Source organism: Chlamydotis macqueenii, chromosome 2, assembly GCF_036417535.1.
Source record: "Chlamydotis macqueenii isolate bChlMac1 chromosome 2, bChlMac1.mat, whole genome shotgun sequence".
Classification (NCBI taxonomy): Eukaryota; Metazoa; Chordata; class Aves; order Otidiformes; family Otididae; genus Chlamydotis; species Chlamydotis macqueenii.
Window position 1 is genome coordinate 53,958,488 of NC_141557.1, and position 18,902 is coordinate 53,977,389.

Here is an 18,902-nt window from a genome sequence, read left to right on the forward strand (position 1 = left end):
AGTTACAACCGTGTTTTGCAAGCTGTCCGGGTGCTGAGGCACTAAAAGTGCGGATGTCTGGCGACTGTCCAACACGAGAACCGGCTGCTCTGAAAGCCCTTCCTGCTCTTCACGTGCGCTTTCTAGCAGATCTACGCACACACAAACGTCGAGCCTTTTCGCTGTCCTACACAGCTAGCACGCTGGCAGGTACCGTCAACTTGGAAGCAGCCGCACAGAAGGAAGGAGCCCTCCAACCGACGACCAGCGGATGATCGCGGCCACACGCGAGCTGGTCGCACTCGAAGCCCTCGCGGCTCATCTCTCGCTCTTTCCGCAGAGCTCCGAGATCCGTGCGAGGAGGCTCCCTGCCTTTGCTGCACAACTCGAACCGCGAAAGCCGCAATGATCTTTGTCCAAGCTGCGCAGAAGAAACAAAGCACTAAAACGGCTAATGTCTAGCTAATCTCCCAAGTGAAAAGGGTCAGCACGGAAAGCTCTTGCTGCTCTTCACTCGCTCTTGGTAACGGCCCAGAAGCATTGCGACTCTTCGCTTCTCTGCAGGATTTGTCCACCAACACTTCACATCAGCTAAAGCCTGCTGCCCGGAGGAAAAGAGGCTAAGAAAGATCGTAGAAGGCACGATTGTTGCCGCACGAGAAGTGCCTGCTGCGGAGGCTTCTTGCTAGCAGCGCTAAAGGCACACCAACATTGTATCTCTGTGCTTTCCTGAACAGCTTGCGCTGGGACAGTTACAACCGTGTTTTGCACGCTGTCCGGGTGCTGAGGCACTAAAAGTGCGGATGTCTGGCGACTGTCCAACACGAGAACCGGCTGCTCTGAAAGCCCTTCCTGCTCTTCACGTGCGCTTTCTAGCAGATCTACGCACACACAAACGTCGAGCCTCTTCGCTGTCCTACACAGCTAGCACGTACCGTCAACTTGGAACCAGCCGCACAGAAGGAAGGAGCCCTCCAACCGACGAACAGCCGACGATCGAGGCCACACGCGAGCTGGTCGCACTCGAAGCCCTCGCGACTCATCTCTCGCTCTTTCCTCCGAGCTCCGGAGATCCGGGCGAGGAGGCTCTCTGCCTTCGCTGCACAACTCGAACCGCGAAAGCCGCAATGATCTTTGTCCAAGCTGCGCAGAAGAAACAAAGCACTAAAACGGCCAATGTCTAGCTAATCTCCCAAGTGAAAAGGGTCAGCACGGAAAGCTCTTGCTGCTCTTCACTCGCTCTTCGTAACGGCCCAGAAGCATTGCGACTCTTCGCTTCTCTGCAGGATTTGCCCACCAACACTTCACATCAGCTAAAGCCGGCTGCCCGGACGAAAAGAGGCTAAGAAAGATCGTAGAAGGCACGATTGTTGCCGCACGAGAAGTGCCTGCTGCGGAGGCTTCTTGCTAGCAGCGCTAAAGGCACACCAACATTGTATCTCTGTGCTTTCCTGAACAGCTTGCGCTGGGACAGTTACAACCGTGTTTTGCAAGCTGTCCGGGTGCTGAGGCACTAAAAGTGCGGATGTCTGGCGACTGTCCAACACGAGAACCGGCTGCTCTGAAAGCCCTTCCTGCTCTTCACGTGCGCTTTCTAGCAGATCTACGCACACACAAACGTCGAGCTTCTTCGCTGTCCTACACAGCTAGCACGCTGGCAGGTACCGTCAACTTGGAACCAGCCGCACAGAAGGAAGGAGCCCTCCAACCGTCGAACAGCCGACGATCGCGTCCACACGCGAGCTGGCCGCACTCGAAGCCCTCGCGGCTCTTCTCTCGCTCTTTCCCGCGGGGATCCGTGGGAGGAGGCTCTCTGCCTTCGCTGCACAACTCGAACCGCGAAAGCCGCAATGATCTTTGTCCAAGCTGCGCAGAAGAAACAAAGCACTAAAACGGCTAATGTCTAGCTAATCTCCCAAGTGAAAAGGGTCAGCACGGAAAGCTCTTGCTGCTCTTCACTCGCTCTTCGTAACGGCCCAGAAGCATTGCGACTCTTCGCTTCTCTGCAGGATTTGTCCACCAACACTTCACATCAGCTAAAGCCTGCTGCCCGGAGGAAAAGAGGCTAAGAAAGATCGTAGAAGGCACGATTGTTGCCGCACGAGAAGTGCCTGCTGCGGAGGCTTCTTGCTAGCAGCGCTAAAGGCACACCAACATTGTATCTCTGTGCTTTCCTGAACAGCTTGCGCTGGGACAGTTACAACCGTGTTTTGCAAGCTGTCCTGGTACTGAGGCACTAAAAGTGCGGATGTCTGGCGACTGTCCAACACGAGAACCGGCTGCTCTGAAAGCCCTTCCTGCTCTTCACGTGCGCTTTCTAGCAGATCTACGCACAGACAAACGTCGAGCCTCTTCGCTGTCCTACACAGCTAGCACGTACCGTCAACTTGGAACCAGCCGCACAGAAGGAAGGAGCCCTCCAACCGACGACCAGCCGACGATCGCGTCCACACCCCAGCTGGCCGCATTCGAAGCCCTCGCGGCTCTTCTCTCGCTCTTTCCCGCGGGGATCCGTGGGAGGAGGCTCTCTGGCTTCACTGCACAACTCGAACCGCGAAAGCCGCAATGATCTTTGTCCAAGCTGCGCAGAAGAAACAAAGCACTAAAACGGCCAATGTCTAGCTAATCTCCCAAGTGAAAAGGGTCAGCACGGAAAGCTCTTGCTGCTCTTCACTCGCTCTTGGTAACGGCCCAGAAGCATTGCGACTCTTCGCTTCTCTGCAGGATTTGCCCACCAACACTTCACATCAGCTAAAGCCGGCTGCCCGGAGGAAAAGAGGCTATGAAAGATCGTAGAAGGCACGATTGTTGCCGCACGAGAAGTGCCTGCTGCGGAGGCTTCTTGCTAGCAGCGCTAAAGGCACACCAACATTGTATCTCTGTGCTTTCCTGAACAGCTTGCGCTGGGACAGTTACAACCGTGTTTTGCAAGCTGCCCGGGTGCTGAGGCACTAAAAGTGCGGATGTCTGGCGACTGTCCAACACGAGAACCGGCTGCTCTGAAAGCCCTTCCTGCTCTTCACGTGCGCTTTCTAGCAGATCTACGCACACACAAACGTCGAGCCTTTTCGCTGTCCTACACAGCTAGCACGCTGGCAGGTACCGTCAACTTGGAAGCAGCCGCACAGAAGGAAGGAGCCCTCCAACCGACGACCAGCGGATGATCGCGGCCACACGCGAGCTGGTCGCACTCGAAGCCCTCGCGGCTCATCTCTCGCTCTTTCCGCAGAGCTCCGAGATCCGTGCGAGGAGGCTCCCTGCCTTTGCTGCACAACTCGAACCGCGAAAGCCGCAATGATCTTTGTCCAAGCTGCGCAGAAGAAACAAAGCACTAAAACGGCTAATGTCTAGCTAATCTCCCAAGTGAAAAGGGTCAGCACGGAAAGCTCTTGCTGCTCTTCACTCGCTCTTGGTAACGGCCCAGAAGCATTGCGACTCTTCGCTTCTCTGCAGGATTTGTCCACCAACACTTCACATCAGCTAAAGCCTGCTGCCCGGAGGAAAAGAGGCTAAGAAAGATCGTAGAAGGCACGATTGTTGCCGCACGAGAAGTGCCTGCTGCGGAGGCTTCTTGCTAGCAGCGCTAAAGGCACACCAACATTGTATCTCTGTGCTTTCCTGAACAGCTTGCGCTGGGACAGTTACAACCGTGTTTTGCAAGCTGTCCGGGTGCTGAGGCACTAAAAGTGCGGATGTCTGGCGACTGTCCAACACGAGAACCGGCTGCTCTGAAAGCCCTTCCTGCTCTTCACGTGCGCTTTCTAGCAGATCTACGCACACACAAACGTCGAGCCTCTTCGCTGTCCTACACAGCTAGCACGTACCGTCAACTTGGAACCAGCCGCACAGAAGGAAGGAGCCCTCCAACCGACGACCAGCAGACGATCGCGTCCACACGCGAGCTGGCCGCATTCGAAGCCCTCGCGGCTCTTCTCTCGCTCTTTCCCGCGGGGATCCGTGGGAGGAGGCTCTCTGCCTTCGCTGCACAACTCGAACCGCGAAAGCCGCAATGATCTTTGTCCAAGCTGCGCAGAAGAAACAAAGCACTAAAACGGCTAATGTCTAGCTAATCTCCCAAGTGAAAAGGGTCAGCACGGAAAGCTCTTGCTGCTCTTCACTCGCTCTTGGTAACGGCCCAGAAGCATTGCGACTCTTCGCTTCTCTGCAGGATTTGTCCACCAACACTTCACATCAGCTAAAGCCTGCTGCCCGGAGGAAAAGAGGCTAAGAAAGATCGTAGAAGGCACGATTGTTGCCGCACGAGAAGTGCCTGCTGCGGAGGCTTCTTGCTAGCAGCGCTAAAGGCACACCAACATTGTATCTCTGTGCTTTCCTGAACAGCTTGCGCTGGGACAGTTACAACCGTGTTTTGCACGCTGTCCGGGTGCTGAGGCACTAAAAGTGCGGATGTCTGGCGACTGTCCAACACGAGAACCGGCTGCTCTGAAAGCCCTTCCTGCTCTTCACGTGCGCTTTCTAGCAGATCTACGCACACACAAACGTCGAGCCTCTTCGCTGTCCTACACAGCTAGCACGTACCGTCAACTTGGAACCAGCCGCACAGAAGGAAGGAGCCCTCCAACCGACGACCAGCAGACGATCGCGTCCACACGCGAGCTGGCCGCATTCGAAGCCCTCGCGGCTCTTCTCTCGCTCTTTCCCGCGGGGATCCGTGGGAGGAGGCTCCCTGCCTTCGCTGCACAACTCGAACCGCGAAAGCCGCAATGATCTTTGTCCAAGCTGCGCAGAAGAAACAAAGCACTAAAACGGCCAATGTCTAGCTAATCTCCCAAGTGAAAAGGGTCAGCACGGAAAGCTCTTGCTGCTCTTCACTCGCTCTTCGTAACGGCCCAGAAGCATTGCGACTCTTCGCTTCTCTGCAGGATTTGCCCACCAACACTTCACATCAGCTAAAGCCGGCTGCCCGGAGGAAAAGAGGCTATGAAAGATCGTAGAAGGCACGATTGTTGCCGCACGAGAAGTGCCTGCTGCGGAGGCTTCTTGCTAGCAGCGCTAAAGGCACACCAACATTGTATCTCTGTGCTTTCCTGAACAGCTTGCGCTGGGACAGTTACAACCGTGTTTTGCAAGCTGCCCGGGTGCTGAGGCACTAAAAGTGCGGATGTCTGGCGACTGTCCAACACGAGAACCGGCTGCTCTGAAAGCCCTTCCTGCTCTTCACGTGCGCTTTCTAGCAGATCTACGCACACACAAACGTCGAGCCTTTTCGCTGTCCTACACAGCTAGCACGCTGGCAGGTACCGTCAACTTGGAAGCAGCCGCACAGAAGGAAGGAGCCCTCCAACCGACGACCAGCGGATGATCGCGGCCACACGCGAGCTGGTCGCACTCGAAGCCCTCGCGGCTCATCTCTCGCTCTTTCCGCAGAGCTCCGAGATCCGTGCGAGGAGGCTCCCTGCCTTTGCTGCACAACTCGAACCGCGAAAGCCGCAATGATCTTTGTCCAAGCTGCGCAGAAGAAACAAAGCACTAAAACGGCTAATGTCTAGCTAATCTCCCAAGTGAAAAGGGTCAGCACGGAAAGCTCTTGCTGCTCTTCACTCGCTCTTGGTAACGGCCCAGAAGCATTGCGACTCTTCGCTTCTCTGCAGGATTTGTCCACCAACACTTCACATCAGCTAAAGCCTGCTGCCCGGAGGAAAAGAGGCTAAGAAAGATCGTAGAAGGCACGATTGTTGCCGCACGAGAAGTGCCTGCTGCGGAGGCTTCTTGCTAGCAGCGCTAAAGGCACACCAACATTGTATCTCTGTGCTTTCCTGAACAGCTTGCGCTGGGACAGTTACAACCGTGTTTTGCACGCTGTCCGGGTGCTGAGGCACTAAAAGTGCGGATGTCTGGCGACTGTCCAACACGAGAACCGGCTGCTCTGAAAGCCCTTCCTGCTCTTCACGTGCGCTTTCTAGCAGATCTACGCACACACAAACGTCGAGCCTCTTCGCTGTCCTACACAGCTAGCACGTACCGTCAACTTGGAACCAGCCGCACAGAAGGAAGGAGCCCTCCAACCGACGAACAGCCGACGATCGAGGCCACACGCGAGCTGGTCGCACTCGAAGCCCTCGCGACTCATCTCTCGCTCTTTCCTCCGAGCTCCGGAGATCCGGGCGAGGAGGCTCTCTGCCTTCGCTGCACAACTCGAACCGCGAAAGCCGCAATGATCTTTGTCCAAGCTGCGCAGAAGAAACAAAGCACTAAAACGGCCAATGTCTAGCTAATCTCCCAAGTGAAAAGGGTCAGCACGGAAAGCTCTTGCTGCTCTTCACTCGCTCTTCGTAACGGCCCAGAAGCATTGCGACTCTTCGCTTCTCTGCAGGATTTGCCCACCAACACTTCACATCAGCTAAAGCCGGCTGCCCGGACGAAAAGAGGCTAAGAAAGATCGTAGAAGGCACGATTGTTGCCGCACGAGAAGTGCCTGCTGCGGAGGCTTCTTGCGAGCAGCGCTAAAGGCACACCAACATTGTATCTCTGTGCTTTCCTGAACAGCTTGCGCTGGGACAGTTACAACCGTGTTTTGCAAGCTGTCCGGGTGCTGAGGCACTAAAAGTGCGGATGTCTGGCGACTGTCCAACACGAGAACCGGCTGCTCTGAAAGCCCTTCCTGCTCTTCACGTGCGCTTTCTAGCAGATCTACGCACACACAAACGTCGAGCCTCTTCGCTGTCCTACACAGCTAGCACGCTGGCAGGTACCGTCAACTTGGAACCAGCCGCACAGAAGGAAGGAGCCCTCCAACCGTCGAACAGCCGACGATCGCGTCCACACGCGAGCTGGCCGCACTCGAAGCCCTCGCGGCTCTTCTCTCGCTCTTTCCCGCGGGGATCCGTGGGAGGAGGCTCTCTGCCTTCGCTGCACAACTCGAACCGCGAAAGCCGCAATGATCTTTGTCCAAGCTGCGCAGAAGAAACAAAGCACTAAAACGGCCAATGTCTAGCTAATCTCCCAAGTGAAAAGGGTCAGCACGGAAAGCTCTTGCTGCTCTTCACTCGCTCTTCGTAACGGCCCAGAAGCATTGCGACTCTTCGCTTCTCTGCAGGATTTGTCCACCAACACTTCACATCAGCTAAAGCCTGCTGCCCGGAGGAAAAGAGGCTAAGAAAGATCGTAGAAGGCACGATTGTTGCCGCACGAGAAGTGCCTGCTGCGGAGGCTTCTTGCTAGCAGCGCTAAAGGCACACCAACATTGTATCTCTGTGCTTTCCTGAACAGCTTGCGCTGGGACAGTTACAACCGTGTTTTGCACGCTGTCCGGGTGCTGAGGCACTAAAAGTGCGGATGTCTGGCGACTGTCCAACACGAGAACCGGCTGCTCTGAAAGCCCTTCCTGCTCTTCACGTGCGCTTTCTAGCAGATCTACGCACAGACAAACGTCGAGCCTCTTCGCTGTCCTACACAGCTAGCACGTACCGTCAACTTGGAACCAGCCGCACAGAAGGAAGGAGCCCTCCAACCGACGACCAGCCGACGATCGCGTCCACACCCCAGCTGGCCGCATTCGAAGCCCTCGCGGCTCTTCTCTCGCTCTTTCCCGCGGGGATCCGTGGGAGGAGGCTCTCTGGCTTCACTGCACAACTCGAACCGCGAAAGCCGCAATGATCTTTGTCCAAGCTGCGCAGAAGAAACAAAGCACTAAAACGGCCAATGTCTAGCTAATCTCCCAAGTGAAAAGGGTCAGCACGGAAAGCTCTTGCTGCTCTTCACTCGCTCTTCGTAACGGCCCAGAAGCATTGCGACTCTTCGCTTCTCTGCAGGATTTGCCCACCAACACTTCACATCAGCTAAAGCCGGCTGCCCGGACGAAAAGAGGCTAAGAAAGATCGTAGAAGGCACGATTGTTGCCGCACGAGAAGTGCCTGCTGCGGAGGCTTCTTGCTAGCAGCGCTAAAGGCACACCAACATTGTATCTCTGTGCTTTCCTGAACAGCTTGCGCTGGGACAGTTACAACCGTGTTTTGCAAGCTGTCCGGGTGCTGAGGCACTAAAAGTGCGGATGTCTGGCGACTGTCCAACACGAGAACCGGCTGCTCTGAAAGTCCTTCCTGCTCTTCACGTGCGCTTTCTAGCAGATCTACGCACACACAAACGTCGAGCTTCTTCGCTGTCCTACACAGCTAGCACGCTGGCAGGTACCGTCAACTTGGAACCAGCCGCACAGAAGGAAGGAGCCCTCCAACCGACGACCAGCAGACGATCGCGGCCACACGCGAGCTGGCCGCACTCGAAGCCCTCGCGGCTCTTCTCTCGCTCTTTCCCGCGGGGATCCGTTGGAGGAGGCTCTCTGGCTTCACTGCACAACTCGAACCGCGAAAGCCGCAATGATCTTTGTCCAAGCTGCGCAGAAGAAACAAAGCACTAAAACGGCTAATGTCTAGCTAATCTCCCAAGTGAAAAGGGTCAGCACGGAAAGCTCTTGCTGCTCTTCACTCGCTCTTGGTAACGGCCCAGAAGCATTGCGACTCTTCGCTTCTCTGCAGGATTTGTCCACCAACACTTCACATCAGCTAAAGCCTGCTGCCCGGAGGAAAAGAGGCTAAGAAAGATCGTAGAAGGCACGATTGTTGCCGCACGAGAAGTGCCTGCTGCGGAGGCTTCTTGCTAGCAGCGCTAAAGGCACACCAACATTGTATCTCTGTGCTTTCCTGAACAGCTTGCGCTGGGACAGTTACAACCGTGTTTTGCACGCTGTCCGGGTGCTGAGGCACTAAAAGTGCGGATGTCTGGCGACTGTCCAACACGAGAACCGGCTGCTCTGAAAGCCCTTCCTGCTCTTCACGTGCGCTTTCTAGCAGATCTACGCACACACAAACGTCGAGCCTCTTCGCTGTCCTACACAGCTAGCACGTACCGTCAACTTGGAACCAGCCGCACAGAAGGAAGGAGCCCTCCAACCGACGAACAGCCGACGATCGCGTCCACACGCGAGCTGGCCTCATTCGAAGCCCTCGCGGCTCTTCTCTCGCTCTTTCCCGCGGGGATCCGTGGGAGGAGGCTCCCTGCCTTCGCTGCACAACTCGAACCGCGAAAGCCGCAATGATCTTTGTCCAAGCTGCGCAGAAGAAACAAAGCACTAAAACGGCCAATGTCTAGCTAATCTCCCAAGTGAAAAGGGTCAGCACGGAAAGCTCTTGCTGCTCTTCACTCGCTCTTGGTAACGGCCCAGAAGCATTGCGACTCTTCGCTTCTCTGCAGGATTTGTCCACCAACACTTCACATCAGCTAAAGCCTGCTGCCCGGAGGAAAAGAGGCTAAGAAAGATCGTAGAAGGCACGATTGTTGCCGCACGAGAAGTGCCTGCTGCGGAGGCTTCTTGCTAGCAGCGCTAAAGGCACACCAACATTGTATCTCTGTGCTTTCCTGAACAGCTTGCGCTGGGACAGTTACAACCGTGTTTTGCACGCTGTCCGGGTGCTGAGGCACTAAAAGTGCGGATGTCTGGCGACTGTCCAACACGAGAACCGGCTGCTCTGAAAGCCCTTCCTGCTCTTCACGTGCGCTTTCTAGCAGATCTACGCACACACAAACGTCGAGCCTCTTCGCTGTCCTACACAGCTAGCACGTACCGTCAACTTGGAACCAGCCGCACAGAAGGAAGGAGCCCACCAACCGACGAACAGCCGACGATCGCGTCCACACGCGAGCTGGCCTCATTCGAAGCCCTCGCGGCTCTTCTCTCGCTCTTTCCCGCGGGGATCCGTTGGAGGAGGCTCTCTGCCTTCACTGCACAACTCGAACCGCGAAAGCCGCAATGATCTTTGTCCAAGCTGCGCAGAAGAAACAAAGCACTAAAACGGCCAATGTCTAGCTAATCTCCCAAGTGAAAAGGGTCAGCACGGAAAGCTCTTGCTGCTCTTCACTCGCTCTTCGTAACGGCCCAGAAGCATTGCGACTCTTCGCTTCTCTGCAGGATTTGCCCACCAACACTTCACATCAGCTAAAGCCGGCTGCCCGGACGAAAAGAGGCTATGAAAGATCGTAGAAGGCACGATTGTTGCCGCACGAGAAGTGCCTGCTGCGGAGGCTTCTTGCTAGCAGCGCTAAAGGCACACCAACATTGTATCTCTGTGCTTTCCTGAACAGCTTGCGCTGGGACAGTTACAACCGTGTTTTGCACGCTGTCCGGGTGCTGAGGCACTAAAAGTGCGGATGTCTGGCGACTGTCCAACACGAGAACCGGCTGCTCTGAAAGCCCTTCCTGCTCTTCACGTGCGCTTTCTAGCAGATCTACGCACACACAAACGTCGAGCCTTTTCGCTGTCCTACACAGCTAGCACGCTGGCAGGTACCGTCAACTTGGAAGCAGCCGCACAGAAGGAAGGAGCCCTCCAACCGACGACCAGCGGATGATCGCGGCCACACGCGAGCTGGTCGCACTCGAAGCCCTCGCGGCTCATCTCTCGCTCTTTCCGCAGAGCTCCGAGATCCGTGCGAGGAGGCTCCCTGCCTTTGCTGCACAACTCGAACCGCGAAAGCCGCAATGATCTTTGTCCAAGCTGCGCAGAAGAAACAAAGCACTAAAACGGCTAATGTCTAGCTAATCTCCCAAGTGAAAAGGGTCAGCACGGAAAGCTCTTGCTGCTCTTCACTCGCTCTTGGTAACGGCCCAGAAGCATTGCGACTCTTCGCTTCTCTGCAGGATTTGTCCACCAACACTTCACATCAGCTAAAGCCTGCTGCCCGGAGGAAAAGAGGCTAAGAAAGATCGTAGAAGGCACGATTGTTGCCGCACGAGAAGTGCCTGCTGCGGAGGCTTCTTGCTAGCAGCGCTAAAGGCACACCAACATTGTATCTCTGTGCTTTCCTGAACAGCTTGCGCTGGGACAGTTACAACCGTGTTTTGCACGCTGTCCGGGTGCTGAGGCACTAAAAGTGCGGATGTCTGGCGACTGTCCAACACGAGAACCGGCTGCTCTGAAAGCCCTTCCTGCTCTTCACGTGCGCTTTCTAGCAGATCTACGCACACACAAACGTCGAGCCTCTTCGCTGTCCTACACAGCTAGCACGTACCGTCAACTTGGAACCAGCCGCACAGAAGGAAGGAGCCCTCCAACCGACGACCAGCAGACGATCGCGTCCACACGCGAGCTGGCCGCATTCGAAGCCCTCGCGGCTCTTCTCTCGCTCTTTCCCGCGGGGATCCGTTGGAGGAGGCTCTCTGCCTTCACTGCACAACTCGAACCGCGAAATCCGCAATGATCTTTGTCCAAGCTGCGCAGAAGAAACAAAGCACTAAAACGGCTAATGTCTAGCTAATCTCCCAAGTGAAAAGGGTCAGCACGGAAAGCTCTTGCTGCTCTTCACTCGCTCTTGGTAACGGCCCAGAAGCATTGCGACTCTTCGCTTCTCTGCAGGATTTGCCCACCAACACTTCACATCAGCTAAAGCCGGCTGCCCGGACGAAAAGAGGCTAAGAAAGATCGTAGAAGGCACGATTGTTGCCGCACGAGAAGTGCCTGCTGCGGAGGCTTCTTGCGAGCAGCGCTAAAGGCACACCAACATCGCATCTCTGTGCTTTCCCGAACAGCTTGCGCTGGGACAGTTACAACCGTGTTTTGCAAGCTGTCCTGGTACTGAGGCACTAAAAGTGCGGATGTCTGGCGACTGTCCAACACGAGAACCGGCTGCTCTGAAAGCCCTTCCTGCTCTTCACGTGCGCTTTCTAGCAGATCTACGCACACACAAACGTCGAGCCTTTTCGCTGTCCTACACAGCTAGCACGTACCGTCAACTTGGAACCAGCCGCACAGAAGGAAGGAGCCCTCCAACCGACGACCAGCAGACGATCGCGTCCACACGCGAGCTGGCCGCATTCGAAGCCCTCGCGGCTCTTCTCTCGCTCTTTCCCGCGGGGATCCGTTGGAGGAGGCTCCCTGCCTTCGCTGCACAACTCGAACCGCGAAAGCCGCAATGATCTTTGTCCAAGCTGCGCAGAAGAAACAAAGCACTAAAACGGCTAATGTCTAGCTAATCTCCCAAGTGAAAAGGGTCAGCACGGAAAGCTCTTGCTGCTCTTCACTCGCTCTTGGTAACGGCCCAGAAGCATTGCGACTCTTCGCTTCTCTGCAGGATTTGCCCACCAACACTTCACATCAGCTAAAGCCGGCTGCCCGGACGAAAAGAGGCTAAGAAAGATCGTAGAAGGCACGATTGTTGCCGCACGAGAAGTGCCTGCTGCGGAGGCTTCTTGCGAGCAGCGCTAAAGGCACACCAACATTGTATCTCTGTGCTTTCCTGAACAGCTTGCGCTGGGACAGTTACAACCGTGTTTTGCACGCTGTCCGGGTGCTGAGGCACTAAAAGTGCGGATGTCTGGCGACTGTCCAACACGAGAACCGGCTGCTCTGAAAGCCCTTCCTGCTCTTCACGTGCGCTTTCTAGCAGATCTACGCACACACAAACGTCGAGCCTCTTCGCTGTCCTACACAGCTAGCACGTACCGTCAACTTGGAAGCAGCCGCACAGAAGGAAGGAGCCCTCCAACCGACGAACAGCCGACGATCGCGTCCACACGCGAGCTGGCCGCATTCGAAGCCCTCGCGGCTCTTCTCTCGCTCTTTCCCGCGGAGATCCGTGGGAGGAGGCTCTCTGCCTTCGCTGCACAACTCGAACCGCGAAAGCCGCAATGATCTTTGTCCAAGCTGCGCAGAAGAAACAAAGCACTAAAACGGCTAATGTCTAGCTAATCTCCCAAGTGAAAAGGGTCAGCACGGAAAGCTCTTGCTGCTCTTCACTCGCTCTTGGTAACGGCCCAGAAGCATTGCGACTCTTCGCTTCTCTGCAGGATTTGTCCACCAACACTTCACATCAGCTAAAGCCTGCTGCCCGGAGGAAAAGAGGCTAAGAAAGATCGTAGAAGGCACGATTGTTGCCGCACGAGAAGTGCCTGCTGCGGAGGCTTCTTGCTAGCAGCGCTAAAGGCACACCAACATTGTATCTCTGTGCTTTCCTGAACAGCTTGCGCTGGGACAGTTACAACCGTGTTTTGCACGCTGTCCGGGTGCTGAGGCACTAAAAGTGCGGATGTCTGGCGACTGTCCAACACGAGAACCGGCTGCTCTGAAAGCCCTTCCTGCTCTTCACGTGCGCTTTCTAGCAGATCTACGCACACACAAACGTCGAGCCTTTTCGCTGTCCTACACAGCTAGCACGTACCGTCAACTTGGAACCAGCCGCACAGAAGGAAGGAGCCCTCCAACCGACGACCAGCAGACGATCGCGTCCACACGCGAGCTGGCCGCACTCGAAGCCCTCGCGGCTCTTCTCTCGCTCTTTCCCGCGGGGATCCGTGGGAGGAGGCTCTCTGCCTTCGCTGCACAACACGAACCGCGAAAGCCGCAATGATCTTTGTCCAAGCTGCGCAGAAGAAACAAAGCACTAAAACGGCCAATGTCTAGCTAATCTCCCAAGTGAAAAGGGTCAGCACGGAAAGCTCTTGCTGCTCTTCACTCGCTCTTGGTAACGGCCCAGAAGCATTGCGACTCTTCGCTTCTCTGCAGGATTTGCCCACCAACACTTCACATCAGCTAAAGCCTGCTGCCCGGAGGAAAAGAGGCTAAGAAAGATCGTAGAAGGCACGATTGTTGCCGCACGAGAAGTGCCTGCTGCGGAGGCTTCTTGCTAGCAGCGCTAAAGGCACACCAACATTGTATCTCTGTGCTTTCCTGAACAGCTTGCGCTGGGACAGTTACAACCGTGTTTTGCACGCTGTCCGGGTGCTGAGGCACTAAAAGTGCGGATGTCTGGCGACTGTCCAACACGAGAACCGGCTGCTCTGAAAGCCCTTCCTGCTCTTCACGTGCGCTTTCTAGCAGATCTACGCACAGACAAACGTCGAGCCTCTTCGCTGTCCTACACAGCTAGCACGTACCGTCAACTTGGAACCAGCCGCACAGAAGGAAGGAGCCCTCCAACCGACGACCAGCAGACGATCGCGTCCACACGCGAGCTGGCCGCATTCGAAGCCCTCGCGGCTCTTCTCTCGCTCTTTCCCGCGGGGATCCGTGGGAGGAGGCTCCCTGCCTTCGCTGCACAACTCGAACCGCGAAAGCCGCAATGATCTTTGTCCAAGCTGCGCAGAAGAAACAAAGCACTAAAACGGCTAATGTCTAGCTAATCTCCCAAGTGAAAAGGGTCAGCACGGAAAGCTCTTGCTGCTCTTCACTCGCTCTTCGTAACGGCCCAGAAGCATTGCGACTCTTCGCTTCTCTGCAGGATTTGCCCACCAACACTTCACATCAGCTAAAGCCGGCTGCCCGGACGAAAAGAGGCTAAGAAAGATCGTAGAAGGCACGATTGTTGCCGCACGAGAAGTGCCTGCTGCGGAGGCTTCTTGCGAGCAGCGCTAAAGGCACACCAACATCGCATCTCTGTGCTTTCCTGAACAGCTTGCGCTGGGACAGTTACAACCGTGTTTTGCAAGCTGTCCTGGTACTGAGGCACTAAAAGTGCGGATGTCTGGCGACTGTCCAACACGAGAACCGGCTGCTCTGAAAGCCCTTCCTGCTCTTCACGTGCGCTTTCTAGCAGATCTACGCACACACAAACGTCGAGCCTCTTCGCTGTCCTACACAGCTAGCACGTACCGTCAACTTGGAACCAGCCGCACAGAAGGAAGGAGCCCTCCAACCGACGACCAGCCGACGATCGCGTCCACACCCCAGCTGGCCGCATTCGAAGCCCTCGCGGCTCTTCTCTCGCTCTTTCCCGCGGGGATCCGTGGGAGGAGGCTCTCTGGCTTCACTGCACAACTCGAACCGCGAAAGCCGCAATGATCTTTGTCCAAGCTGCGCAGAAGAAACAAAGCACTAAAACGGCCAATGTCTAGCTAATCTCCCAAGTGAAAAGGGTCAGCACGGAAAGCTCTTGCTGCTCTTCACTCGCTCTTGGTAACGGCCCAGAAGCATTGCGACTCTTCGCTTCTCTGCAGGATTTGCCCACCAACACTTCACATCAGCTAAAGCCGGCTGCCCGGAGGAAAAGAGGCTATGAAAGATCGTAGAAGGCACGATTGTTGCCGCACGAGAAGTGCCTGCTGCGGAGGCTTCTTGCTAGCAGCGCTAAAGGCACACCAACATTGTATCTCTGTGCTTTCCTGAACAGCTTGCGCTGGGACAGTTACAACCGTGTTTTGCAAGCTGTCCGGGTGCTGAGGCACTAAAAGTGCGGATGTCTGGCGACTGTCCAACACGAGAACCGGCTGCTCTGAAAGCCCTTCCTGCTCTTCACGTGCGCTTTCTAGCAGATCTACGCACACACAAACGTCGAGCCTTTTCGCTGTCCTACACAGCTAGCACGCTGGCAGGTACCGTCAACTTGGAAGCAGCCGCACAGAAGGAAGGAGCCCTCCAACCGACGACCAGCGGATGATCGCGGCCACACGCGAGCTGGTCGCACTCGAAGCCCTCGCGGCTCATCTCTCGCTCTTTCCGCAGAGCTCCGAGATCCGTGCGAGGAGGCTCCCTGCCTTTGCTGCACAACTCGAACCGCGAAAGCCGCAATGATCTTTGTCCAAGCTGCGCAGAAGAAACAAAGCACTAAAACGGCTAATGTCTAGCTAATCTCCCAAGTGAAAAGGGTCAGCACGGAAAGCTCTTGCTGCTCTTCACTCGCTCTTGGTAACGGCCCAGAAGCATTGCGACTCTTCGCTTCTCTGCAGGATTTGTCCACCAACACTTCACATCAGCTAAAGCCTGCTGCCCGGAGGAAAAGAGGCTAAGAAAGATCGTAGAAGGCACGATTGTTGCCGCACGAGAAGTGCCTGCTGCGGAGGCTTCTTGCTAGCAGCGCTAAAGGCACACCAACATTGTATCTCTGTGCTTTCCTGAACAGCTTGCGCTGGGACAGTTACAACCGTGTTTTGCACGCTGTCCGGGTGCTGAGGCACTAAAAGTGCGGATGTCTGGCGACTGTCCAACACGAGAACCGGCTGCTCTGAAAGCCCTTCCTGCTCTTCACGTGCGCTTTCTAGCAGATCTACGCACACACAAACGTCGAGCCTCTTCGCTGTCCTACACAGCTAGCACGTACCGTCAACTTGGAACCAGCCGCACAGAAGGAAGGAGCCCTCCAACCGACGAACAGCCGACGATCGAGGCCACACGCGAGCTGGCCGCATTCGAAGCCCTCGCGACTCATCTCTCGCTCTTTCCTCAGAGCTCCGGAGATCCGGGCGAGGAGGCTCTCTGCCTTCGCTGCACAACTCGAACCGCGAAAGCCGCAATGATCTTTGTCCAAGCTGCGCAGAAGAAACAAAGCACTAAAACGGCTAATGTCTAGCTAATCTCCCAAGTGAAAAGGGTCAGCACGGAAAGCTCTTGCTGCTCTTCACTCGCTCTTGGTAACGGCCCAGAAGCATTGCGACTCTTCGCTTCTCTGCAGGATTTGTCCACCAACACTTCACATCAGCTAAAGCCTGCTGCCCGGAGGAAAAGAGGCTAAGAAAGATCGTAGAAGGCACGATTGTTGCCGCACGAGAAGTGCCTGCTGCGGAGGCTTCTTGCTAGCAGCGCTAAAGGCACACCAACATTGTATCTCTGTGCTTTCCTGAACAGCTTGCGCTGGGACAGTTACAACCGTGTTTTGCAAGCTGTCCTGGTACTGAGGCACTAAAAGTGCGGATGTCTGGCGACTGTCCAACACGAGAACCGGCTGCTCTGAAAGCCCTTCCTGCTCTTCACGTGCGCTTTCTAGCAGATCTACGCACAGACAAACGTCGAGCCTCTTCGCTGTCCTACACAGCTAGCACGTACCGTCAACTTGGAAGCAGCCGCACAGAAGGAAGGAGCCCTCCAACCGACGACCAGCAGACGATCGCGTCCACACGCGAGCTGGCCGCACTCGAAGCCCTCGCGGCTCTTCTCTCGCTCTTTCCCGCGGGGATCCGTGGGAGGAGGCTCTCTGCCTTCGCTGCACAACACGAACCGCGAAAGCCGCAATGATCTTTGTCCAAGCTGCGCAGAAGAAACAAAGCACTAAAACGGCTAATGTCTAGCTAATCTCCCAAGTGAAAAGGGTCAGCACGGAAAGCTCTTGCTGCTCTTCACTCGCTCTTGGTAACGGCCCAGAAGCATTGCGACTCTTCGCTTCTCTGCAGGATTTGCCCACCAACACTTCACATCAGCTAAAGCCTGCTGCCCGGAGGAAAAGAGGCTAAGAAAGATCGTAGAAGGCACGATTGTTGCCGCACGAGAAGTGCCTGCTGCGGAGGCTTCTTGCTAGCAGCGCTAAAGGCACACCAACATTGTATCTCTGTGCTTTCCTGAACAGCTTGCGCTGGGACAGTTACAACCGTGTTTTGCACGCTGTCCGGGTGCTGAGGCACTAAAAGTGCGGATGTCTGGCGACTGTCCAACACGAGAACCGGCTGCTCTGAAAGCCCTTCCTGCTCTTCACGTGCGCTTTCTAGCAGATCTACGCACACACAAACGTCGAGCCTCTTCGCTGTCCTACACAGCTAGCACGTACCGTCAACTTGGAACCAGCCGCACAGAAGGAAGGAGCCCTCCAACCGACGACCAGCAGACGATCGCGTCCACACGCGAGCTGGCCGCATTCGAAGCCCTCGCGGCTCTTCTCTCGCTCTTTCCCGCGGGGATCCGTGGGAGGAGGCTCCCTGCCTTCGCTGCACAACTCGAACCGCGAAAGCCGCAATGATCTTTGTCCAAGCTGCGCAGAAGAAACAAAGCACTAAAACGGCTAATGTCTAGCTAATCTCCCAAGTGAAAAGGGTCAGCACGGAAAGCTCTTGCTGCTCTTCACTCGCTCTTCGTAACGGCCCAGAAGCATTGCGACTCTTCGCTTCTCTGCAGGATTTGCCCACCAACACTTCACATCAGCTAAAGCCGGCTGCCCGGAGGAAAAGAGGCTATGAAAGATCGTAGAAGGCACGATTGTTGCCGCACGAGAAGTGCCTGCTGCGGAGGCTTCTTGCTAGCAGCGCTAAAGGCACACCAACATTGTATCTCTGTGCTTTCCTGAACAGCTTGCGCTGGGACAGTTACAACCGTGTTTTGCAAGCTGTCCGGGTGCTGAGGCACTAAAAGTGCGGATGTCTGGCGACTGTCCAACACGAGAACCGGCTGCTCTGAAAGCCCTTCCTGCTCTTCACGTGCGCTTTCTAGCAGATCTACGCACACACAAACGTCGAGCCTTTTCGCTGTCCTACACAGCTAGCACGCTGGCAGGTACCGTCAACTTGGAAGCAGCCGCACAGAAGGAAGGAGCCCTCCAACCGACGACCAGCGGATGATCGCGGCCACACGCGAGCTGGTCGCACTCGAAGCCCTCGCGGCTCATCTCTCGCTCTTTCCGCAGAGCTCCGAGATCCGTGCGAGGAGGCTCCCTGCCTTTGCTGCACAACTCGAACCGCGAAAGCCGCAATGATCTTTGTCCAAGCTGCGCAGAAGAAACAAAGCACTAAAACGGCTAATGTCTAGCTAATCTCCCAAGTGAAAAGGGTCAGCACGGAAAGCTCTTGCTGCTCTTCACTCGCTCTTGGTAACGGCCCAGAAGCATTGCGACTCTTCGCTTCTCTGCAGGATTTGTCCACCAACACTTCACATCAGCTAAAGCCTGCTGCCCGGAGGAAAAGAGGCTAAGAAAGATCGTAGAAGGCACGATTGTTGCCGCACGAGAAGTGCCTGCTGCGGAGGCTTCTTGCTAGCAGCGCTAAAGGCACACCAACATTGTATCTCTGTGCTTTCCTGAACAGCTTGCGCTGGGACAGTTACAACCGTGTTTTGCACGCTGTCCGGGTGCTGAGGCACTAAAAGTGCGGATGTCTGGCGACTGTCCAACACGAGAACCGGCTGCTCTGAAAGCCCTTCCTGCTCTTCACGTGCGCTTTCTAGCAGATCTACGCACACACAAACGTCGAGCCTCTTCGCTGTCCTACACAGCTAGCACGT